The sequence below is a fragment of the Protopterus annectens genome, chromosome 3.part1, assembly GCF_019279795.1.
Source record: "Protopterus annectens isolate FY-2018-M chromosome 3.part1, PAN1.0, whole genome shotgun sequence".
NCBI lineage: Eukaryota > Metazoa > Chordata > Ceratodontiformes > Protopteridae > Protopterus > Protopterus annectens.
Window position 1 is genome coordinate 1,639,991,446 of NC_056732.1, and position 27,811 is coordinate 1,640,019,256.

The following is a 27,811-nucleotide window of genomic DNA, read 5'->3' on the forward strand; positions in this document are numbered from 1 at the left end:
GTAATGAGAGACTGCCTATGTCCCCACACAAGACAGCATAAGGGGAATGTCCCAGGTATATCTGTGAGTCAGCTGCAAGAAGAGTCCATGTCACACATGCGGTCAGTTCACCCACCATCAGCCACAGGTTCATCACAGGACATATCCCTGCTGCTGGGAATGAGTACAGTATGACCCCCACTTCTGAATACCCACAGAATGCAGCATGCTGAAGAGGTGTCCCATGCAGGTGTGTCCCTAGCTGTAAGCAGCACCCTGCCAGCATCCACACCAATGGATTAATAAGGACAGTAACTATTTTCATTAACACCTCACACACCTACCCTGTTACCCCAGGGGAATCCAGTGGCTTGCAGCCTGGGACTGTAGGAGTGACAGAATCCACTGGCCTGCTACAGATGGCCTACATCACTACCAAATGACTTACAGTCCTCTATCAAAAGCCTGTGCCTCACCCATACTGCCAATGTATGTTATCTCATGGAATCCCAAATAACAACATAACACAGTCCACAGAACACAAATGCAAGGCCATGTTGACAAATCCCAGTAGCATACCCACCATGTCCTACTGCATGAACTGTGGACCAACCCCTAAATACCACTAGGATGAAGGGATAACTATAGGGATATTTATTAGATATTGCTTGCATAATGTTAAGAAGAGGATAGAATAACAGAGGGGGGTGTAGTAGCATGGACACCATGGAGTGTGTGAAGTCTGGAACTCTGATGTGTGCCCATACTATCCCTGCCTGCAAACCCAGTAATGAGTGGCTAAAATCCTGTTCATAAACCACAATGTGAAGGGGAACTGACCAGATATATGTGCCCTGCCTCTGGGTAACCTGTGTGAATCTGTACAGCTGAGAGGTATGGCCACAGCAGGATATAGCCATTCTGTTACGTTGATAGATGTACAAGCATGGGATCCTCAGCCACCACAGTACCAAGATGCTGTACCATTTACAGAGACCCATCAGCAAGTGTCTGCAGCTCCCCCTCCAGAATGGCATGAGTGTGCAAGAATATGAAGGCCGCAGACCACAATACTGGACACAGCTTCATTCATCTTGTATTCCCCAGGAAATTACTGTGAGCAAATAAGTATATCTGTCAGTAGTTGATGACATAATACATCAAAGTGTAAAACAGTACATATATCTGAATATCTCTGCTAACACCAAAACCATGTAGCACAAGCAGCACAGACACAATTAGTTACAGTATCCCACTACTCTTTGCCCATTGTGACTCCATATTGTCAACCTATCTACAGATATCCTGCAGAAACAGGTTGCTAGCTGTAGGTGAAGAACACAAATCCCTCCACTGGAGTACAACCAAGCTGTAATGTATTCACACATTCAATACCGAAGGTCATACTGGGCATGCTCCCATACTTAGAGAAATGAAGCCCATGTCTGACAACAGCAGACTATACATATCTGTCAGTTGCAGATTTCTGTACACACACACACACACACACACACACACACACACATACACAAACAGACCACATTCCACACCATTCATGCTTTGCACACACATTGGCTAGGAATACACAGATATATTCAAGGACAACACACTATAATAGGTCAAACATACACAAACAGAGATGTGGGGAAGAGATAGACAGACAGTGACAAAGGGCTTCCCATCATGAGGCCTGTCCCACCCACCACACATCCAATTGGCCAATATCACATGATGTGCCAACGTCTATCACTGTAGACATTTGCATCTGGTAGCCCTCAGCACTATAGTGTCTGTGGTGCTTGTGATAACTGTGTAACATTACATTACAAGTCATTATTCATCTATCAGTTGTATACTCAGCCCTGTCAAATATCAAGTTGTGTGTGACTGAGTGATGCATGTGTGTTTCCAGAGGAATAGTTTATGGCCCATTCACACACACTGCACTCCCCACTGAACTAGTTTAGCAAGCCTGCTGATGTTAGTCACCTTGAAATACCCCTTTGGATAAATATCATCCATGTAAGCTCTGTGGCATGTGCGATAACTGAGTAAAGCTACAGCATGACGTACTAGTTATCTAGGAGTTCTAATCCCTAACATGGAAACTGTGTGTGTGTGTTTGTTTATGTGTGTAGGGGTCAATGATTGTGAGGCCATTCACAGATACTACACCTCCCATTGCCCTACTTTAGCAAGCCTGCTGATGTCATTCACCTTGAAATACATATTTGGATAAGGGATACCCCTATAAGCTCTGTGGCATGTGTGATAACTGTGTAATGTTATAGTATAACATGCTAACTAGGTAGGAGTTCTAATCCCAAACATGGAAACTATGTGTTTGTGTCTGTAGGTATCAATGATTTTTAGGCCACGCAGTCACTACACCTCCCATTGCCCTACTTTAGCAAGCCTGCTGATGTCATTCACCTGGAAATACCTCTTTGGAGAAGGTTTAGTCCTGTAAGCTCTGTGGCATGTGCAATAACTGTGTAATGCTGTAGTGTGATGTAAGAGTTCTAATCTCACACATGGCAACTGTGAAACTCTGTATGTGTAGAGATCAATGAATTTGAGGCCATTCAGAGTCACTGCACTTCCCATTGCCCTACTTTAGCAAGCCTGCTGATGTCATCTACCTTGAAATACACCTTTGGAGAAGGGTTAGCCCTATACGCTCCATGGTGCATGCCATAAATGTGGAACAATGTAGTAGCAATAACTACACAGCTGTGCATTTGAATCTCATCTGTGGCAAGTGTTTGTGTGTTTGTACCTCAAAGATTGTGGCCCCACTTACAGCCAGTACACATATCAGAGCCTGACTTTAGCAGTCCTGCAGATATCATCCACCTTACAAGTATCTGTTGCGAAGCCTATACCGTGTCAGGTCAGTGGTGCATGTGGTAAACATGCAACATAATGGTCTATAAAGGTTGTTAGACAGAGGTTTGAACATAACCCCTGGCAAATATAAATGTGTGGTTGGGTAGAATTATTTTTGGGATCTCTCATCCACTACATCACCCAATGCCAGTATTTACAAGGGCTGGTGATATTCCTCAGCTTAGAAGTACCTTAGGATAACATCCATCCAATAAGCTCCATGGTGCATGCAAAAAATGCAGTACACTGTAGTAGCAATACATAGCTAGGTAGAGGTTTGAATCTCAGTACTGGCAAGTGTGTGTGTGTGTGTGTGTGTGTGTGTGTGTGTGTGTGTGTGTGTGTGTGTGTGTGTGTGTGTGTGTGTGTGTGTGTGTGTGTGTGTGTGTGTGTGTGTGCCATTAGTATTGTGTAATGACACAATGCATTGTGGGGTGGGTTTTGCTAAGTTATTATATTGAGGACCTACTATATGTCACACTGTCCACCTTACAAGGACAACAGATGTCAAACAGCAGAGAAGCTGGTGTAGGCAATCCATAGCCCTACATGTGACATTATGGATTGGTGAACAATATAGGCAACCCTTGTATAACTCAGAGAACACTCTATAACCATGTCTCATACACAAACACACTTGGCTAGGAAACCACCACTATATTGGCAATTCTCTGCAGATTGCCCACAGATAGTAACCACAGTGTGATTGCAGTGGACTGCACTCCTGTTGACCACAACACTGGCACTGACATCAGAATGTACTGTGATGTGTAACATCTCCTGGGTGTGTGTTATCCAGCAAGTAAAAGGATATGGCTCCCTGTTCCATCCCTACAAAAGGCAAATAAATGCTTGCAGTGGTCCTTTGCTATGTTCCACACTGGATGGCTGCAACAACTGTAGAGTCTGCAAATGTAACCCACAAAGGGAATACCATGCCTTATACACATGCCCTGTATGGACAGATGCCACTAACCCCACTGAATACCTGTATCATGCTGTCAATGTAGGTGCAGGCACAACCTCAGTTCCATAGCCAGGTCTCACCAAATGAGGTCAGGAATGCCACATCAAATGATAACAATCTGTCCACACAACATGCCCCAGAGACCTCAAGTACACTTCTACACATCACAGGACATGTAAGTGGGACGTGCACAACCCAAACACTGTCCATGCCATGGAATATAGATCACATACATGATAAGCATTGCACAGCACTGGCCACCCACAATAGTAACCCAGATGAGTGGAAGGTGAATACAGTACCCACCTGTGTGGCCAATCCAGGGACTAAACCCCTGAGCCACACTGGAGACCATTGTCATGTGGCCTGATGCCAAGGTATTCCTTTTGCCTAGCCTTGTACAGCCTTCAGGCACAGTCAACTACTACACACCTGTGAAGCAATGAACCCATGCATCTCAGTACTGACAAGTGTGTGTGTGTGTGTGTGTGTGTGTGTGTGTGTGTGTGTGTGTGTGTGTGTGTTTGTGTGGAGATTAATGATTTTGAAACCATTCACACTGACTGCACCTCCCATTGTCCTACTGTAGCATGCCTGCTGATGTCAGTCACCTTGGAATAACCCTTTGGCCACATATCAGTCTGATAAGCTCTGTGGCGCATGTGATAATTGCATAATACTGTAATGTAACAAACTAGTTCCATAGGAGTTCTAATCCTGACCCTGTCAACTGTGATAATGTGTGGGATTCTCTAAGAGAGTGTGGGTGTGTCTTCCTTGACACCTGCTTTTATGGACAGTCACATGTACTGCACTTCCCTTATCCCTCCTTTATCACTGTTACGGATGTCACTCACTTTCAAAGATACTTTTGGACAGCATTCTAGCATGTATGCTCTGTGGCACATGCAATAACTGCATAGCAATGTAATAGCAATGCATAGTTAGGTACGGTTTTGAAACTCAGTACTGGTAAGTGTGTGTGTCATCAGTGTCTTGTTGGGGTGATTGTGTAATAGCAAGATTCACAGCCATGTGCAATTACCATGTGACAGCATGGAATAGTACACAATATAGGGAACCGTCATAATGCCCAGATACCACTCTCCACCCATGGATCATACACAAACATGCTTGGCTCTTACTGTCCTACTCCCTTCCTTTCTTACTTTGTCTCTGTTTCTCTCTCTCACTCCCTGTCTGGTGGATGTTGAAATGTACACCTGCTTTGCTTAAGCAGCAGCTTGAGTTTTGTAAGTGATGCTCATGATCAGCTGATGGCCTGTGCATGAATAGCAGTCCTCCATTTGCTAATTTCATGTGGGACAGCTGTGGTATCATTCCTATACCCAATTGCATGGAAACACACTCCTATAACTAAGCACTTCATGTGGGTGTTGGCCCTTTTCCTTCACTGACAGCAGGACTTCATGTGGGTGTTTGACAAACAACATTACAGAGGGTAGTTGGATATACCTTTTACAACATACATTGTGAAGACAGGTCAACAAACAGGAGGGGAATATTCCAGACATGGGGACAGAATGTAAGTATTGTTATTCTACATTTGAAATAATGTCGGTTTAACAGGGTTTGTGTGGATATGGCTGTTCTACATGATATAATATCTGGCATGACAGTGTCATGTGGGTGAGGAAACTTTCACCTGTAGGGCTATCTGCAGATTGGCCAGAGTTTGGAGTCTTACATGTGTTGTGTTACTCACACATTTCATATATTTAGAAATGCAGTAGTATACTCTAAATAAAGATAAAGGGTCTCAAAAATATGTCTTATGCTGCCCGACTGAAAGAACTCCAGCTCTATTCAGTCTCATACCGCTTGCTCAGAGGTGACCTGTGCCTGACATATAAGGCCATGTCAAACCCAGATTTGATGAATATGCTTCACCTCAAAAAATCTAGATCCCTCAGAACCACAAGGGCGGGAGACTTAAACCTTGACACGGTTATAAATAGAACGTGCTGGAGGGACAGATTCATCACCCAGAGACTCCCTATGCTGTGGAACAAAATCCCGGTACATGTGAGGCAGAGCACCTCTCTGGCCTTGTTCAAGAGGAATCTTGACCAATGGATGGGAGATTGCAGATATACCCCAGGGATTACTTCAGTGTCACTGCTTGACAGAGGCACAGCAAAATGATAGGCATAGTTTTTATTCAAACTAAAGGGGTGGCGAAAGCCACATAACTATGGGCTAGGCTTATAAATGCCCTTGGGCAGATAGCCTAGTATGAACCTATGAACCTATGAACCTATGATTACAGTCAGTACATGGGTGACATCCATGTGAGTTACTGACTTCATATCCCTCAGAAGACATATGTCACAACAAACCTTGTTACACCAGTAAATGTATGAGTTTATCACAGCAACATGTCAATATTGGCCCTGTGTTTGTGCCTCCAACCTCAAGCCTGTCAACCTTTGTACATATGTCATGCAGTAAGAGGTGCATATGTTCAGTAAATCATTATTTACTGACACCATACCTGATAACAAGCCAGTGAGATATCAGACTGCTAGACATGTTATGTATAGTAGGCCTTATATTTGAGGACAAAACCTGGACATTCTGTTGTAGTGTGTACAGTAGTGAGGTCTGTGCACTTATGGTGATTGTTGACAGAGTGTGTATTGTGAATATGTTACTTGGCCTGTGTACAGACTGTGGTAGATGTCATTGTTCTTCGTCCTGTTCTATCTGATGTTGCATGCTGTTCCAGTGTATGGTACCCTATTGGCGTGCATGTTTGTAGGGGGCAGACTAACAAATGTCCCATACCACAGTCAGGTATCGGAATACACTGTGTATTGGCCCAATATATGTAAGGTTAGTGTGAGAGTAGCACATATGAGGATGATGTTGTCCACACAGTCCATATACTGTAATATTAATTAGGCTTACCATATGTGACTGTGACTGTGTTCAGATTGGTTGTGGGTATGCACTTTCACACTGCTGTCTGTTACTCCGTGCTATTACATGCCTGTAGAGCCTGCTATATTTGCAAGTACATGTGTATTCCCCGATATGAAATGTAGGCCAGTGTTGTGGCAGTCTGCCTGTAGTTTGCACAATGCTTTGTGACATGCCTAGCAGCTCAGTGTATTTACCTAGTGCGATGTTATGTCCAGATATTTGTCAGATCAACTGTTGCCAGGCCACCTTAACTGTTGTGTATTTCTGACAAAGCAGTGTGATGCTGTGCAAATGTATGTCACTAACTATGGGTAGTATGTGGGCTTGTGATCTCTGCACCTCCAGTTAATATGTATCAGGACAGGCAGGAGTGTGTAAATGCATAAACTGTGTGAGCTTATCTAATCCAGTATTTTCATGATATCCCCAGTTATATGGCTGTAAACATCCACTTTGTCAGGCTTGGTCCACACGTCTTGCACTAAGGAGTTCTGTGTATACCACTGGACTGACCAGAGTGTGTCAGACTATCCACATTTATTGGTCATATCTCTGCTGCATTCCACAGGATCATTACGATGATTTGTGTGGTACTGCACTATGATGATCTTATGATGTCTGTCATTAACTGATGGCGTACATGTCGGTATCAAGATGTGACTTCCTACACATTTCTGTTAAGACAACCCCTGCTACTGTAGCAACATATATTTATACCTGCAATACTTAAATGACATCCCCTTGCACTAAGAGGTTGTGACTATTGGTGCTGAGGTATGACTCCACTACATGTTATGGACATATGTTATACAATTGTGTAGTACTGGTTAGTGAAAATATTGTTGAATCAGTATGTTATATCTATATAAACACATATCAGATAAATATGGTGGGATACATCTGGGAAGGTAAATACAACACTCATGTTTACACATATGGATATATATATATATATATATATATATATATATATATATACATATATATATATATATATATATATATATATATATATATATATATATATATATATATATATATATATATATATATATATATATAGATAGATAGATAGATATATGCATACATGTACATACACATATATGTTTATGTATGTATTTATATACATCTGTATATTGCTTTATATATATATATATATATATATATATATATAGATATACAAACACATATATATATATATATATATATATATATATATATATATATATATATATATATATATATATATATATATATATTTATTTATGTGTGTGTATATACATATATATGCATATACATACACACACACACACACACACACACATATGCATATATATATATATATATATATATATATATATATATATATATATATATATAAATAGATATAGATAGATAGATAGATAGATAGATATAGACATATACACACACACACATATATATATATATATTATATATATATATATATATATACACAGATAGATCTGTATATATATATATATATATATATATGTATATATATATATATATATATATATATATATATATAAAGTAATATACAGATGTATATAAATACATATATAAATATATGTGTATGTACATGTATACATATATCTACACATGTATATGTATATATATATATATATATATATATATATATATATATATATATATATATATATATATATATCCTTATGTGTAAACATGAGTGTTGTATTTACCTTCCCAGATGTATCCCACCATATTTATTTGATATGTGTTTATATAGATATAACAACATACTGATTCAACAATATTTTCACTAACCAGTACTACACAATTGTAGAAATCAAGCTGCGATGGCTTAGTGGTTAATTGCTGTAACTATAGTGTACAGAGTCCTGGGTTCAAGACCTGCAAGGGCTGTTTATTTTGTTGCTAGGCAGAACAAGGACTGTTGGATACAGAGTGGTTAAGGCACTTTAAAGTGGCTTAAAGCGGCTTTGTGCAGGTTTGCCAGACAGTAAGTACTGCTAACGTACGGTTAAACAAATAGGTGCTTACACCATGTAGGCTTTGCTTACAGTGCGCAAATCTGCTTAGCATTTATATTTAAACAATGCTTACACCTAAGCATTTCTCAGCCCTGGTAACCAGTGATCACATTCTAGTCTGATGAAATAGCACGGTAATGACATCTTTAATAAGTGTATTAAATTCCATTACATAACATGCTTGTATGTGCTGTCATCACAGTAGTAAGCGGTGTGGGTATACTGACTGGGACGCCTGAGTATATATGGCTAGTACAACAACCATTTCCTTTTGTATGTGTTTCATACATGGGTAGTATTCCGGGTTATATGCAGTCACACTTGCATGTATTGTATCATTACGTTACTACTGTTAACAGTGCTTTCCCAAGTAAGAGTAGATTGCAGATTGTATTACTGGAATCAAATACCCCTGCATGCAAAGATGGACCTGACTATCATGTTCTTCTAATAGGCTATGTTCACTTGCTCTGCTTTCTGTACAATATTTATGATGGTTGTGCTTATTTTGATGTCCTTATTTTATTGCTTTTAGTCTTACATTCTTTCCTTTTCTCTTCTTTGCAACTTTTAGAGCCACTGAGGACCTGATCGCTTTGGGTCTCCCCCCCACTTGTGTGAACAAGAAATCCTCTCACTCCAGCTAAAAGCAAAGAAAACTCTAACCAGCAATCATCCAAAAATAGACTGCAGCCCCAGGTTTAACTCCAGGAACCTTGTTGTTTCCACTTGTGTAGTGTAGGTGCCAGCTTTTGTGACTGCTGTTCTGCCTTGTTAAAATCTGTTACAGTCAGCTAGAGAGCATATCTCAGGGGCTACAGCTGCAAACCTTCTTCCTCTTAGCCCACCCCCATCCCTTTCATCTGTTTCATTGTTGATAATTTGTTGTATGTTAAGGTATTTAGCCCCTTTTAACAGTCATAACCACCAGTCCCTCCTCCTCAATACTTGTTCTTCATTAAACACCAAACAGAGGTGCAAAGTCTCCAGCTGCTTTTATCTTTAGCTACATTGTGTGCAGCAAACAATGAGCAAAGAAGAATACAAGTATAAAAGAGAATAAAATCTGCCATTCCAGACTAGTAAGCAGCATACAATGTCTGCCTGTGGTGTACTCCTATACATGAAATCCCAGTTATTATTTAATATTTCACTGAGGGCAAATGACACATCATAAAACTGTGTAATAAAACTAATAACATAATTTTGCTTATTAGGTAACTTAGTGGAGTGTATCATCTATGAAAAAACCTCAGGTGCGTGGATCAGATTAATGGGATCATGGCCACTAGTTAAAATAGGACCCAGAAGCCCTTCAAGCCTTTTACATGAAACTTCCCTAATTAAGTCTTGAATTAGTAAAGATGGGTATCCACGATTCAAGAACATCCGACTTAGTGTGTTTCACTCAAGGTGAAAATCATCATCGTGAGAACACATCCTGGATGCTCTAACTAGTTGGCCTTTTACGACCCCTCTTTTTTGAAAAAATGGATGGTTGCTAGTGAAATGTAAAAAAGAGTTGCTATAGAAAGGTTTTCTTTTTATTGTAGTTCTAAATTTGTCATGGACATTATCTTTATATATATATATATATTTATCTTTATATATATTAATGTCCCAAATAACTGGGATTTCATTTTACAAGACTCAGGTCTTAAGAAAACACTGGGTTTGAAACCCATAGTTGTTTTTAAAAAAGGTGCCTCTTTAAAGACATTATTTGAACTATCCCATAGCCAATACAAACATAAGAAGGACATGTTCAAATGTGGTAGGTGCAAGTATTGTAAATATATTCAAACAGGGTCTTGCTTCTATATCAAAGGTCATAGATTTTTAATCCATGACAAGTACAATTGTGAATCCCAAGGCGTTGTTTATTTGGCTTCATGTCAGTCCTGCCCAGTTTTTTATCTGGGCAAGACTGAACGCCAACTTAAACAGCGCATATACGAGCATATTTATGCTATATCTAAAGGCACGGTTACCAATGCCCTGGCTAGACACATTAATGAATTTAATTCTCACAGATTTCAATTTACTGTAGTGCAACAAGTTATTCCTAACCCTAAGGGTGGTCCTTGGCAATTAAAACTAGAGGAACAGGAACTCATTTGGCAACTTAGAACAAATGCTTATGTTCATCCTGGAATAAATGACGTTTCTTCTATTAAATGTTTACTTAGGTTAAAAGCTCTGAAACAATAAATGATTTTCTGGATTTTTTGAATAATACAGTTTATTTTTATTCTTACTTGTGTTTTTATCTAAAATATAAAATATAAAATATTTAGTATGTTTTTTTCAATAGTGTTGTTAGTTTTACACATAGTTTTTAATATAGATTAGTAGGACACAATGGTGCTCTTTAAGATGTCATTATATTAATTGGTTAATTATTTGATTGACTTGATTATAAAATATGGCTGTTGGTTTTATGTAATTGTCTGAGGAAGTGCACTCATGAGAGGTGCATGAAAGCGCTTATATTACAATAAATTTGTTGGGTATTCGTGGACTTTGTCAGCGGTTTTACTTCTTGGTTCCTTTATCTTGTTTGCTGTTTTCTTTGTTGATAATATTAACATACTTGAGAACATCCTAGCTCACCTCTGACATACCATCCACAATGTAATAATTATACTGGGAGATAAAAATATTGATTGGCTTACAATTCAAGCTCCCAACACTACTTCCTGTATAATCCTACATGGATTTGAGCAGTTAATCACAACTCCAACCTACATTAATAAATCTCACCTACCTAGCTCTCTTCTTGACTGGATATTGGTCTCCCACCCACAAAACTATCATAATTCCCAAACCTTTCCAAATGCCCTCAGCGACCATTGCCCTATAACAGTTACCAGACATACTTCCCACCTTACCAAACCTAACAAATTTATTACCACCCGCTCACTTTCTCATTTCTGTCCTAACTCCTTTATTCACCAACTCTCCAAAATTAACGGGTCTTACCTCACCCCTCTTCCTTTAGATGAAGCTGTCCACTCCTTCAACATTACATTACTAAACATTCTTAACTCCATTGCTTCTTTTCGCACAATTAGAATCAAATCTAATACTGCTCCCTGGCTCACTAAATCTGCCAGTACCCTCATGAAAGACCGGGATAGGATTTGGAAAATGTGGACTAAAACTAGGATCCTTTCTCTTCTTCAAAAATATAAAGAACTCAGAAATAAAATTAAAAAATCATCCATTATGACAAAATAAACTTCTATGCCAATCTTCCCTCTACTCTTAAATCAGACTCAAAGAAATTCTGGAGCTCTATTAAACAGAATCTTCATCCAGGAAACCCTTCCTCTCCTAACCCATGTCCCAATGCAACACCTGAAGACATAGCCAACAAATTTAACAATAATTTTATAAACTCAATAACCTCCATAATAAATTCTCTCCCCCCCAGAAACAACACTAGCACCTCCACAAACTCTATACCTCTTCCCAACCCTCCTAACCCCTTCTCTCTAAAAGCAGTATCAACTATGTAAAGCCATTACTCTCTAAACTTCAACCTTGCTCCTCATCTGTTGACAAGCTACCCTCTTACTTCCTGCAGATTGCCTCTGAACCTCTTGCCTATCCTGTATCCATCTTAATCAACCGATCCATTTCTGAATCCTATGTCCGCATTGTATGGAAGAATTTATTTACTCCACCCATTCACAAATGGAGCAACCCCTCAGACATATCCAACTTCAGACTGATTGACATACTCTCTCCACTCTCACAAATCCTAGAGAAATTCATTCACAAGCAGGTAATGCATTACCTTCACCAGAAAAACCTTCTCAAACCCACACAGCATGGTTTCTGTCCCAAGCATAGTACAACTACTGCATTCATATCATTCATCAATATAGTCTACCTAGCTCGTGATAACAATAAACTTGTCTCATGCCTATTCCTTGACCTTTCTAAAGCCTTTGACACTCATCCACTCCTTCTAGATAAACTCACTAACTTACATTTATCTCTCCCTACTATCTCCTGGTTCTCCAGCTATCCCTCTACCTGCCAGCAATCAGTTAAATGGCTCTCTGCGCTATCTTCCCCTCTCACTGTACAAATGGAAGTCCCCCAAGGGTCCATACTTGGACCACTACTCTTTAATATTTTCGCCAACTTGCTCTACTCCTCTTGCCCCATTCATCTCTTGTGCAATATGCTGATGACTCAACTGTTATAATCATTGCTGACAACCCAAATGACCTCCACTCAACCACCCAGGCATCCTTCCACACCATTGAGGCTTGGCTTAGTGATAACAAACTAATACTTAATCCAAAAAAAAACTAAGCTCCTACTCTTCCTCCCTAAAAACCTCACAACACACAATAATACATTTACCATCTTAACCTGCAACAACACTGTCATCTCAGCTGAATCTAGTACTAAATTGCTAGGTGTTACAATAGATGATCAGCTTATGTTTGATCTCCATATTACTAACTCGGTAAAAAGAACTCATCAGAAACTTGGACACCTTTTGAGTAGCTAGAAATATTAAACTAACACTGCAAGAATAACTCTCTCCCAAGCGTTATTACTCCCAACACTCCTGTACAGCTGCCACATATTCACAAACCTAAATTCTACACTTATTTCCAAGCTTGAAACTACCTATAATAAGATCGCCAGATTTGCTATTAAACAAACCTACAAGTCACACCACTGCTTAGCACTACAGCAACTAGACTGGCTAGAATTCCCTCAGCTGCTCCAACTATACCAACTATAAATCATCCAGTCTATCCTCTATCTACCCTCCTTCTGCCCCAGCCTCTCCACTATCATATCCAAATATTCCCCTACTAGGATGCTACGCAGCACAAATCAAGAATTATTAGACATCTGCAAACCCAAAACCAAAATAGGCTGCCTTCTCTATAACTATAACCTAGCTACATCCTGGAACCAACTCCCCTTGGAAATAAAACCCCTCCAGCATAAAAAAGGTTCAAATTAGCCACAAGGAAATACCTAAAAACAAAGTGGTCTTGCCACTGTAACCAACCACCCTGAAACCACCATCCTTTCACTTATTTCACCACCTTACACTTAATGTATCTCTAACACTATTCCCCTGCCTTGTCTACCTCTTCCCTTCCTCTATCTCCAACTACTCTTAATTCTTACAGTCTCAAAACAACCTACCTGTCTAGCCTGCCTCCGATACTCTACCTTTCCTACATCTCCTACTAGCCATTCTTACTTTCCTTTCTTGTTTCCAAACTCCTATACAACTAGATCCTACCCACTTTAAATAAGCATCTTCCTATTAACTCATTTTGCTCTAAGCAGCTTAAATAATATCGTAACTAGTCACATTTTCTTCTGCTAATTGTTTAAAACCTTGTTTGTAACAACTCACATACTTGTCTGCCAATTGTTAATACTCTGTATAACTGAATTGCCTGAGGAACATTTTTTCTCTCCAGGTCTTTGCTTGTAAGATCCTATAGCTGACTGTTATGACAATGTTACTAAAATTGAATAAATTGTTTTCTAGTCCTGAGGAGCGTTTCTCCCTGGGTCTCTGTTGAAAATGAGACAAAAGTTCAGCCAGACTAACCTGGTTAACAAATGTAAAATAAATAAATAAATAAATGTTCTTAGTGTGTGAGCTGTGTGTCACTAAGTATTTGCTACTGGATATTGATCTGACATGTGGATATTAACTGTAGACTACTTTGTGTATAGGACATGTCATTGAGGGCTGCTGCCATGTAGTAATGGCATACCTATCAGTGTCAGATGTCTATCTGTCAAAACATTCATCCTAATGCATAACCAGTTGGCTAGATGATGTCTGTCTGTCCTCTGTACAGATATCCAGATGTCAGGTATCCATCTTGGCTGCTTACAGGCAATCTATGCTTGACTGACACTGACATGTCTGCCCAGCTGTGTTATGAATGCCACAGCTAGGAAACCCCACCCTGTTTGCAACACATGCCATGGATACCTGAACTACACTACTACAGTCAACAGAACATGCTTGGGTATAGGTCTCCAAGACAGACACTGAACATGTTATGTAATATATGTTGCATACATGTCAATTGGAGTACCTCACTGGGTGTTGCGTTTAACTCTCACCCTGAGGATCACTCACAATGCATCAGTTAATAGATGGCCTGCTGACAAATGGCAGGTGGCATGATATCACTGTACCCACATCCCCTACTCTTCTCATCTCTCCATGGACAATATCCTGGTAAACACCTAGAAACACCTTCAACTATGGACCCCAGTACTGACAAATGTGTCAGTGTACATTACTGAGAATAACAGTGTCTGTGTGTTTGTAAACCTGTAGTTGATAATACCCTGAGGGCCTTCTCACCCACTACACCCCCATTGCCATAGTTAGAAATGGCTGCTGCTGTAATGGACATTGCATGTACCTTGTTACACTCTTCACCCTATGGGCTACTTGGTGCTTGCAGTACCAGCAAAACATTGTTGTACAAATGGGTAGATAGGCATGGGTTACCCTCTGAGTCCTGGCAAGTGTGTATATTTGTAGGATACAGCATTCTGAGGCCACATTCTCCTAATACAATACACCTTGCCATACAGTATAAGGGATATTGATGTTGCTGACCATAGGAGAGCCATGACAAATCATCACCCTACTATCCCTGTGGCATGTGCAATCGATGCATATCCCTGTAGTAGCACTCTTGATATAGACAAGGGGTTGTATTGCAGTCCTGGTCAATGTGTGATTGTAGGTATGTCAGAGTATTATCATGGGTTTCAGTGAGTAAAATATCCAATGCAGGGTGTGGGTACTGGGTATACAGTCTTTACACCATGGTACCCCCAGTACATGTCCCAAGGTCCACTGTATGGGGACCACTGTCACCATCAACCATACAGGTAACTGATTACTCTATCCAGCCCAATGATGCATGTGCTGTGTACAAATTATCTGTAATAAAATGGACTCACTGACAATGTAGTTAACATTGATAAATCCAGGTCACTCAGATGTGTCTATGACTGTTATGTGTTTGTCAATGTATATATGACAGTATGTCACACTATGTATTGTTCATAAACAACCAGTACATCCCACATTACCATACTGTACAAGTCCTAGTGATGTTCCTCACTTAACAAGTAACCTGGGACACACCTCATCATAAAAGCTGTGTGGTGTGTGTAATTAAGGCCACACACATTAGTAGCAATAAGTACCCAGGTAAGGGTTCTACTCACAATATTGCCTAGTAAGAGTGTGTGTGTATGTGAAGGGATCTACTTCAATTTGCAGAAAACACATGTCCCAGGAGATCATCTGCCTGAGAACTGACTAGCAAATGATAACATTTCAAAGGTATTATCTGGTGGAAATTCATTCCATCAAAGCTAGTAGTAGATGTGTAAATGACCTCTTCCCCACTGTATAGCTGTGCAGTCATACTAGAGTTGGTATATATAGTTGGTGTGGATCTTTTGGACACAGCCACCATCATTGGGGTTATTGTTGCGTGTATTCCTCCACTAAGTTGGCTGTATTACTGTACAGTTCATGTTAACAGGTTAAGTAGTTGTCAATCACACTATCTGCGGTTCTACACCACCTCACACCCTTCAAAGGGTAGGGCTGTGGCACCCACACCAGCACACCTATGTAAGCCAAGTCAAGGATTGCACTACATTGGGGAAGGGGGCATATACTCTGCCAGTACCATCGTCAATGAAATTAAACGATCTGACTGATTATTTCCTGATGTGATGTTGTGCCTATTCTGTCTTGGTGGAATTACATAGGCTAAAATGAGTTCCCTGCAAAAGTACATCCATGTGTACAGTATTCTCTGTGTATTGCGTCAACACCATAACCTGTGTGTGTGTGCATATGTGTGTGTGTGTGTGTGTGTGTGTGTGTGTGTGTGTGTGTGTGTTATACACAAACATGCGGTGTGTACCACCCAGTACACTTAGTATTGTCCACTGTAAAAGGGCTGCTGACATCAGTCACCATGCACTCACCTATATACACCCCTCAGACCTATCAGCCATGTGGCACATGCAGTAACTGTTATACAGACCTGTGACTTGTGTTCAGCTGTAGCCAGGATATGGCACAGTCAATGTGTCACCACAGTGTCATACCCTTTGTAGGAAACAACAGCAGATCAACATCCTGCTGACACATAGACACCTACAACACAAATGGAATACATTATGGAGACCACAATTGGTCAGTGTTAATAAAATCTATAATGCATCATGGCTGGACAGCTACAGATCCTGACATGTAAGCATTAAACTTTAGTGCTGAAAACATCTTAAACAGCATTACATTGGTACACCTTAGTCGATTCAGCCAGTGCATCAGAACCATATTAGCCTATCCTTGCATCAATGTTATGGATGACAGGGATGTGGCACAGGTATCATTATATGCACAGGTTGTATTGTGGGTTTGCCAGAGACCTAGGCTGAGTTGTTTGATTGACATCACATGTGTGTTAGGGGGTTTCATTATTAATTGGGCTGTGCAGATGTGATGTGTATAGGTATGGGGTTGCCCTAGCTGTGTTGATGGGTGTGTGTGTGTGTGTGTGTGTGTGTGTGTGTGTGTGTGTGTGTGTGTGTGTGTGTGTGTGTGTGTGTATGCATGCACACAGTTCTGTCATGTGGCTGCCCTATACAGGGGGTTGTTGGACAGCTGCAGACCATACCTGGCAGGATGTTCAGTTCCTCATCTCCGGCCATGGATATGAGACCTGTGCCTGCCAGGGGTTCCACGGGCACTACCAGGTACAAGGCCAGATATGGTACTCTCCCCAGAAGATGACAAATGTCCACTGGATCCGAGTCCCTCTTGGGACCGGCCAGGGCCATGTGCACATGACCTGTTATGTTGTGGTGTGGACAGCACCCCGCCTGCAGTGCTGGTACTGCCACTACAGGAGCGGCTCTGACTTGTTGCACATCCACGTTGACCTCCAACTGTTGGTGTTGCTGACCTACATCTACTCCCATCATATGCTCAAGCACAGACATTGCATGGTTGAGGATTCCTACCATCTCACCCAACCGTCTATCCAGGACCTCTGCAAAATAACGGTGGGCACCTGCAAGATCACAGATGTTGTCAATAACAGCAGAAAGAGTAGACCTCTGGAGCCTCAGACCCTGTCCGGTATAATGTTCCATACATGCCTGTGCCTCCATGACAGCCTGAAACATGCATCAGGTGACACCTGCTGTGGCACTTCTGCCAGGGGCATGATGATCAGCAGCCCTCCTATGAGCACCCCTGTACATCTGCCTGTGTGGTACCTCACTGGTCATCCAGCTATGGCTGCTGTGATCAGACACACTTGCCATTGACAACACACTGTCCTGTCCCATGCTACCGCCCACCAACTGTCCCTCATCTATGGCCACTGGTGATGAGGTTATGTATAGGCAATGTGACTGTGTGCGGGGATGGGGTGGATAACAATGGGATGTCAACCAATGGCACAGCTTCAGCCCCTGACAACCCTGCTGGTGCCTCACCATACTTATTATCATTGTCAGAGTCTGTATGGACACTAACATCAGTTTGCCTGCAGGAGGGACTCTGACCCACCTCGCCACCTGTGAGGGGAAACAAAAAATGCACTTTAAGACCTGTACATCATTGCTCAACTGTACACACATACACACACACACACACACACACACACACACACACACACACACACACACACACACACACACACACTTACAGGTGAGGTTGCACAGACCTCTCATTACCCAACTGTCAACATGCCTGACATATGGCACTCAACAGCATGCACTGCAGTTATAGTCAATCCCTGTTACCAACATTATACATCTCTGCAATGCAAGAGTTGTGTTAGTAGGTGATGCCCTTTCCCCCTGGAATTAACTGCACCCATGTACACAGTATTGCTGTGCACCTGTTAAGCACCCTGGCATGTACTGTGCACCATACCTCACAGGTGTACACGCCATTGCTGAATGTGTATATGTGCATCAGTTATGTTTGCTCTGCTGCTCACAGCCCCTATGTGTTTGTCCAACACATACCCAGGATGATATGAGGACAGATGTCAATAGTGAATGCCTGATGTCTGATTTTCAGATCTTATCATCAACGGTGTATATATGAGCAATAAAATGCAATTACACTGACAACCTTCAAAGCTTACTGTGGCTATGAGGAGTGTACACACCCTTATTGACATGACACCCTCTTCCCTGATATAGTATATGGCCACAATACTGCATATGTTAACATTACACAAACCTAATATGTGACATATGACCTGTGCAATCAAATGCAGTATCAAACAAATGTGTTATTTGTGCAGATGCTAACTGAGATGCATACAATATGTGGGTGCATAAGTGTGCACACCCTTAACATGATGGTTTGTTGCATCAACTGTTAAATGTACTACAGCAGTCACTATTCCTGGAATGGGTATACTAGCACGGCCCATCTGCACTTGCCAGTATTTGGTCACTCCACCCTACAAATGTCCCCCAACTCTATCAGATTGCATGGTCAGTTCATGTGCACAGCCCTTGGAGGTCACACAGTGCCTTCACTATTGATGTGGAGTCAGGGTTATGTCTGCCACAATCCATGACCCTGACTGTGTGCAGATACAGCCATTCTTAGCAAGCTTTGGATGTCTGATTCAGTTCACTGTTGTGTTTCAGGATGGCACCCCTCCCCATCCTCAGCCATTTTGCAGATGCATGACAACTATGGGCCACACATGAGTGTCATTTTGCAGTTCCCCAAATTCAGAATACCATGTGTACCGGCCTAGTCCCTGCTAATGAACAACAGACATACAAGTGTACACTGGCATCAGCAAGGTACAGATGGGGAAGGTGGGCCTGAGGTGGAGTGAGGTGTTGCTTGTGCAGCACATGTACTATTAATACTGACTGTAGGTTTCAAACTTGATCTCGGTACACCATTACACATTGCAACACATGCCTTTGGGGGACTTTCGATGTTATGCATATGCTACCTGTAGAGAGCCCTGGATGATGTTTCCTGTGGAACAACTTTCCCATCTGATTACTCTAACCCATAGGCCACACTTATGCAGAGTCCAGGCAATTGTCGGCACAGGTACTGCACAGCCAGTACTTGCTAGACATTCCTGCAGCTCCCTTAGTGTTGCAGCATGTTTCTAGGCAGCCTCCATGACCAGTTTGCAACATGTGTCATCATCTGTCTTGGATGGCTATCTGTTTATTTTCTACATTAATGTTGTTCAATATGTCCTCGTCACATACATGACTGCACTGTTTCTCATGGTATATGCAATGGTGAGGTAAGGCTACATCTCCCACTCCTGAGTGCTACTTGTTGGATATGGGATCCATTCCATGGTTTGTAAGATGTGTGCAAGCGATGGCTGCCTCTGTTGCAAGTGAGTGGGCAAATGTCATGGACATACGTCTTGGACAGCAGACCATTTCTTGGTGTGACACTGAGGACCTGTACTTCATGGAAGGTGCATACTCATGAAGAGTGAATGCTGTCAGTACCTCAATAGCTGCTTCCACAATATGTTATTTGGAGTGTGTGCACACATATGCTTCCAGTGTTTGCTGTATGTATTCCCCATATTTGCTGTGTTAACATAGGATTCGATATTACACATTCATTGCTCATGTTAGGATCATATTACAGGTTGTAATGGTTGTGGAATGTGGTATTGTAATATGCCATTCTGTAAATCTATAACAGTTGCCATTGTAATAGTGGTATATACACTGTTTCAGCCACTGTATAAGGGTAATGTTTCAGATATGTTCCTACTGTAGGCCATTTGTCCCACCATTATGTCCATCTCTGTGCACACATCTTGCAATGACAGCTTGTTAGTTATATTGCAGGACTCTTACATACCCTTCAGATATGCCACAATGGTGACCATTGTGATGTGATGCCATGCAGTTAACAGCAGTAATAAGTGAACATGTACAGCATACATTATGGATAGGTGTATTAAATGTGTGCATGGCAAATACCATGGCCATAACATGGCCGGTGTATTGGCAAACCTCAACAAAAAATGCACCATACTCACCAGATACAGGCTGTCATCCACGGTGTTGCAGCGGTAGCGTTGTTACCTCACAGCAAGAGGTTCTCCCATTCCATTCTTAGCTGGAGTGCGGGGAGTGCCTTCTGTGTGGAGTCTGCATGTCCTTCCTGCAGTTGGGTGGGCGTTCGAAAGACATGCGTAAATGGGCGTGCCTTCGTTGAAGGTTGAACATCGAGCTGGCACCTCGGTGTTCATGAAAATCTACTGCCAATCATTAGCGGACTGGAGTTCCGCTGTGATGACCCCTAACAGGGAAAAGCCAAAAGACAAACAAACAAACAAACAAATAAACAAACTCACCAGCTACAGGCTGCTGCCCCAGAGGTATACCAGAGGGACATACATAGTTGTGTGAGAGATGTGATGTCAGTAGCCACACCTGTGGCATTGGTACAGGGTGGGAGCAGCATTTAAGTACATCAACAGTACAAAGCCACAATACTACAGATTATGCACATCTGTTCATTACTACACTGCAGCAACAGACTATATATATTTTATTTCACATATGCATGATGAAACTTTACAGATGCAGATGGATAAGCAACAGTGGTCTACTGATGTGCCCTGTGGCCTTACCTGCACACTCCTCGTCCATTGTGTGGGTACCACCCACCTCCACAATGCCATCAGCTGATTCTTGGCTTTGCTGGCGGCAAGATGCCCCAAGGCTGGTGAGGAGCTCCTCAGCATGTGTCAGGGGGGCTGGATGGCATGACCTCCACCTGTGGCTAGCTGGTCCCTCCCTACTGCACCAGCACACTTACGACCATGGTGAAGGAGGTCAGTGCAGCAATGTCAGACCTGCTCATAACTGCGGTTATGCAGGCCGACATAATTTACCCTGTGAATGAGCTTGTTCCACAGGGCAGTCCTCTTCTGCAGATCATGTATGGCCAAAGAGGGTTTGATGGTGCTGCACCAGGTAGTTAATAATTACATAATTTTCCTGGGGGGAATACACTGGCAGGCACTCTCTAGACATCGTACCTGAAAGACATAAAGAGTAAAAAAAGGTCTGAGGATTTCATACTGCAAGGATACAATAGTTGTTAATTGACATCTCTGTCTCCCCCTCACCATATCTGCAACAATAATCTGAACACACAACTCAGTGGGTATGTTTACAGTAAACCTACTGTTGGGACATATATCGTATTGTATGACAAATATTGAAATGTGTTTTTAGTCATGTTCCATGTTGAAACACTATCACTAGTGGCCTGTTGCTAACAATGTCACCTGCATGCCATTGTAAGGGCCACTACAGTTCCATATATGCATGAGTTCTTTTTGCTAAGCGACTGCTCCAATTCTGGTGTTTTGTGTTAAAGGAGTTATCTATGCATGCTGTTAGAAGTATCTTGGGTTGTGTGGACTATTACTACCCACATATGTTCTAAAACTGTGACACAATAGCATGTTTGGGAAGGCAGTTCCCAGCAGAAACACATTTCCCACCTCATCTGGTCATGAAACCAGGCCACAGCACATCTGGGACCCACCCCAGGACCTCATCATCTGCTGGTCCTGCACTACCTTCAGGTGTAACCACCTCAGGGGATGGTGCTTGCCCCCCCCCCAGGAGCACACACAGACAGGATCCTGTCACCTGAAGTCAGCACCAGGGAACGGTGCATAGGGAGCTCTACAGAGAACTGGGGGATCTGCTACACCACCTTGAGGCCCTCGCTACATAATTACAGGGTCCACATGCTCCTTCTGCTCAGCCTCCAGTTCAGCCACCTGCGGAGCCGTGAAGGTGCAGTCGTGACTGCCAATGGGTGGGGACCTTGGTCCCACTGTTTCCATTTGGGGGCTCATGAACTTCCACTTTTCAAACACCCCTCCCCATCCAAGGTGTTTACCTACCACGTGTCATATACCTCTGCAGTATTCTGTCTTGTTTATCTTCCAGCCCAACCTACCTCACCAAATATAACTACTATCCTTCCCCAACATCCCACTCTCACCTTCACAAACAAAGGGCAGTGTGTTCCCAACATGGATTTCACACCAGACATAACTGTCAATTTTGCACCCACTTACAACTGTATAGATATATGTGTGTATAGGTATATGTAATGTTTTCTCAAACATATCGTGCAGCACAATCATTAGCCGCGATGGTGCAGCGGTAGCATTGTCACCTCACAGCAAGAGATTCTCCCGTTCGATTCTCGGCTGGAGCGCCTTTTGTGTGGAGTCTACATGTCCTCCCCGTGGTCGAGTGGCATTCAAAAGACATGTGTAGAATGGGTGTACCTTCGTTGAAGATTGGGCGTTCAGCTGGCACCTCGGCACTGTAAAAATCTGCTGCCAGTCATTAGCAGACTGGAGTTCTGCTGTGGCGACCCTTAACCAGGAAAAGCCAAAAGAAGAACATCATGCAGCACAATCATTCAAATGTAGGGAAAATGTATCTATATATATATATATATATATATATATATATATATATATATATATATATATATATACATACACATACACATATATATATACATACACACATATATATATATATATATATATATATATATATATATATATATATATATATATATATATGTGTGTGTGTGTGTGTGTGTCTATATATCTGTAGACATACATGTATATATATATATATATATATATATATATATATATATATATATGTATATATATATATATGGAGTGCATTCAAACATCAGGTCCACACTGTCTAAATCTCCTTCCCCCACAGCTGCACTGTTCTGCCTTGCTACAAAACAGAAGAGTGTCACATGTGGACGCAGCCTAACTTAGGGGTGTATATATAGAGACAGATTGTGGGTAAGCCTATTACAAACCTGTGAAGTTTGTGCATGATACATTTCACATTGACATAACTGTCCTGAAGGTGGTGGGGTCTGAAACTCCTGTGTCTATCATGACTTCATTACTTTCACCTTCAGCTATTTGCCACATTAATATATATGTCTTGAGGTACAGAACACGCACTATGATGACTTACATCTTGTCATTCAGTGCTGATCTGTACAGTTGACAGGTATGACCCACTGCCCACAGGGCCAGACGCTATGTCCATAACAGCTGTTCAGTAAGACATCATTACAGCAACAAGTTTTGATGGCACATATAATTCTTTCCACATCATCTACCCCATTATTATAGCCCAAGTACTACATTCAGTTACATGCATATATGTTTCACATACCTGGTATAGTATTGTCCTCTCTTTTAGATACACTTTATGTGTCCCTTGTTTTATTTAATTTTGTTTTGGTTTGGTTTGTAGTATTTTCTGTTTCTCTCTCTCTCTCTCTTTCTCTCCACTATAGGGATTCAGCTGGTTTGAATAGGTTCCAGCATGGATTTTGTAGGTGATTCTCATGATCAGGTGATGGCCTCTGCAACAATTGGTGTTTACCACTTGCTAATTGCATGCAGCCAGCTGTGTAGTACTTCCAATTACCAATGTCATGGCAACCCCCTACTATAAATTACTACATCATGTGGGCATTGTCCCTTTATCTTTCCTGTATGGAAGACATCCTTCCTGTGTGTAGCAGCAGGGTTACAGACAGCAGGTAGCAATACCTCTTACAACAGGACTTGCAGATACAGGCCAACTACATATTTGTATAAGGTTCCAAACCTACGGACAGTGTGAGTGTTGCGGTTATAGGTTCAAAGGTTCATAGGTTGGTACTAGGCTATCAGCCCTAGGGCCTATACAAGCCTAGCCATAAAAATTCCCTGGCTATTTCTTCCCACATTATTTACTTCCCTGGATCCCTGTCTAGCATGATCCTGGGGGTGAATTTCCTCTCTCCCATCTAATCATCAAGATTCCTTTTGAAGAGGGCCAAAGAGGTGCTCTGCTTGACATGTATGGGCAGTCTATTCCAGAATATGGGGATTACTTGGGTCAGGAACCTATCCTTCCAGCATGTTTTGTTTATTGTGATGACAAGGTTTAGATCCCTGGAGCATGTGGCTCTGAGGGATTGGGATTTCTTTAAGTGTAGCATGTCCAACAGCTCTGGGTTTGACATGGCCTTGTATGTTAAGCAGAGATTGCCTCTGAGTAGATGATATGTGACAGAGTATAGCTGGAGTTTTTTAAGGCAGTCAGCGTAGGGCATCTGCTTTAGGCCTGTGATTCTTTTAGTGAGTTATTTCTGCGGCCTTTCCAGTTGTTGCAGATGGCTTGAGAGGTACATACCAAACGGGGCATTGTATTCTATAATGGGTCTAATGAGGGATGAGTACAATGGGACAATGACCTCCTTTTTTCTGGATGAAAAGCCCTTAGTGATGAGATGTGCCACATAGAAGGATTTCTGACTGTTGTGGTGATGTGGTTATCGAAGGTAAGACCACGGTCCATCTGTGTCCCTAGGTCTCTTATCACACTTTTAGTGTTTAGTGTACTGCCACCTATGTGATAATTCATGGGTACATGTTTTTTCCCAAAGGGGATAACTATACATTTCTTGGCATTGAGCTTGAGCCCATGGCTCTGGCACTAAGCATCTGTTTCTGTAAGGCCCTTTTGTAGAGTATCCACATCATTTGGGGATTCAATAATGGCTCCCAGTTTGCAGTCATCTGCAAACTTTGTTAGCTAGAGTTCCTAAGTGTTGGCCTGTACTTCAGAGAAGTAGATGCCAAACAAGAGCAGTCCCAGGACTGAACCCTGAGGTACTCCACTTGTCACTTGTCTGGAGCTGGATTTGGAGTTGGCTACTTTTGCAGTGTGGGTTCTGACAGTAAGCCAGTTGGCAATCCATCGAGTGACATAGAGATTAATGCCCAGCTTAGTAAGTTTATCTATGATTCCAGAGTAGGGGATGGTGTCAAAGCCCTTGGCAAGATCCAGATAGGCTGTGTGGAACACCTTACCCTCATCCACAGCTCTGGAGATTGATTTAAAGAAGTCAATCAGGTTCAGAAGACAAGATCGGCCCTTTGCAATCCCAAACTGGGTGGGGTCCAGTGTTTGAAGGTTGCCAATGTCTTTGTTTATAAGTTCCATGATAATACATTCCACAGCCTTGCAGATCAGGCTCATCAGACTGATGGGGGGGGGTAGTTCCTGGGATCCAAGGTAGATCCCCCTTGTGGAGTGGGATAACTGTACCTGTGCGCCACTCAGTGGGCAGGAAGCCTGAGGTGAAGCTATGATTAAACATGACAGGTGAGGTGCCAGTTCATTTTGTAGTTCATGTGGTACATGGCCCGGGATGTCATCTGATCCCATTGATGCTGTATTCTTAGCTTTGCAGAGTGCATGTTTTACCTGTGTGGCCATTATTCCTGGAATTTAGCAATCTTCCGGTACTGAGATGGGCTGATTAGGGGGTGAGAGGGGGGTGAAGTTGGCATTGAATCGATCTGCCAGGATATTGGCAGTATCCTTGGGATCAGTATATTTAATGCCATTCTGTTGTAGCTCAGAGCAGATCTGAGCATTGCCATTTCGATTCTTGACATAGTTATAGAATGCTTGTGGTTGTCTTTGGAATCTTTGGCAATTTTATTTTTGTAACTAGCTTTGGAGTATTTTATGAGGGATCTCAGCTTCTTACTGAGGCTGGTAAGGGAGTTTTTTGCATCCTGGGATTTTCCTCTTTTCTGCAACAGTTTCTTCCTTTGTTGTAAAGTTTGTTTACAGCAGGGGACTACCAGATTGTCTTCCTTTTTTGGAGGAGGCATCTTGGTACTATTTGGGTTGGCACGAGTCACACATGAGTGGATGTGCTCGTACAGTGCCTTAGTGTAAGATTCAGCAGTTGAACTTTCAGTTCTCGTCTGCATGGGTGTCATGAAGTTTGTCAAGTCTGACTTGAGTAGCATGAAGTTGGCTTTGGAGAAGTTTTTTATGAAAGCTTCCTGACCGGGGGGTGGGATGTGGATGTTAAGGGTGATTAGCTTATGTCCAGACCGCTAGTTTTACAGGGTTTGTGTGTACATGCTAGTTTTGCATGGAATGCAGTCTGTCTGCATAGCTCTCAACTGTGGGCCTATCCACATGATGACCAGAGGATTGGCTGTTATGTTTTGTCTGTTCACCACACAGGTCTTGTCTCTGATCAGTGGCATTCTCTCTGTTGAGTGCTATCAGCACATGGTAACATCCATTTGTGTTTCTGACTTCATATTCCTGAGTAAGGGTATGTTGCAAGCAATCCTGTAACACCAGCAACTTTCACAGTATATAACAGCAATATTGCAAATATGGCCCTGTGTTCCAGCCTCTGTCCTCCGCCTATATACCAGACTGTGTCCAGATGTCATGCAGTAAGAGGTTGTTAAGTAGTGGCCTATCATTATTTAGTGTTGGCATTCTTGCTATCATTCCAGTGATGTTGTGGACTCCCACACAAATTGTGGGGTAGGGTCCATATATATGAGGCCTACAGCTGGACAAAACATGTATGACCTTGTACAGTCCAGAGGTCAGTGTATGTAAAACACTGTTATATGCCCTTGTAGACATTTTATGAGGGAGGGGTATGAATTGTTTTTAACTTAGGCTGTTACAACATATGAGGAATATCAGTAGTAAGACACATGAAGGTATATGGCTGTACATTTGCATATATTTCACCATGGGAACAGTGCTGGGCTAGAGCTTACTGTCTTACACAGTTCTGTTTGTTAGTGTGATAGTGATGTTTTAAATTAAGCATTGTTATGTAACAGAGACATTTTCATTGTGAAGACTTAATTCTTTTCCCCCTAGGGGTTGAGTACAGAGTGTAATTGGAGGCTGCTGAACTACATCTGTGATTAATAAATGTTGATTGTTTTTTATCTTCAAGGCAAGTGTTTTTTTTACTGTTGTACTACTTGAAGGCCTTAGC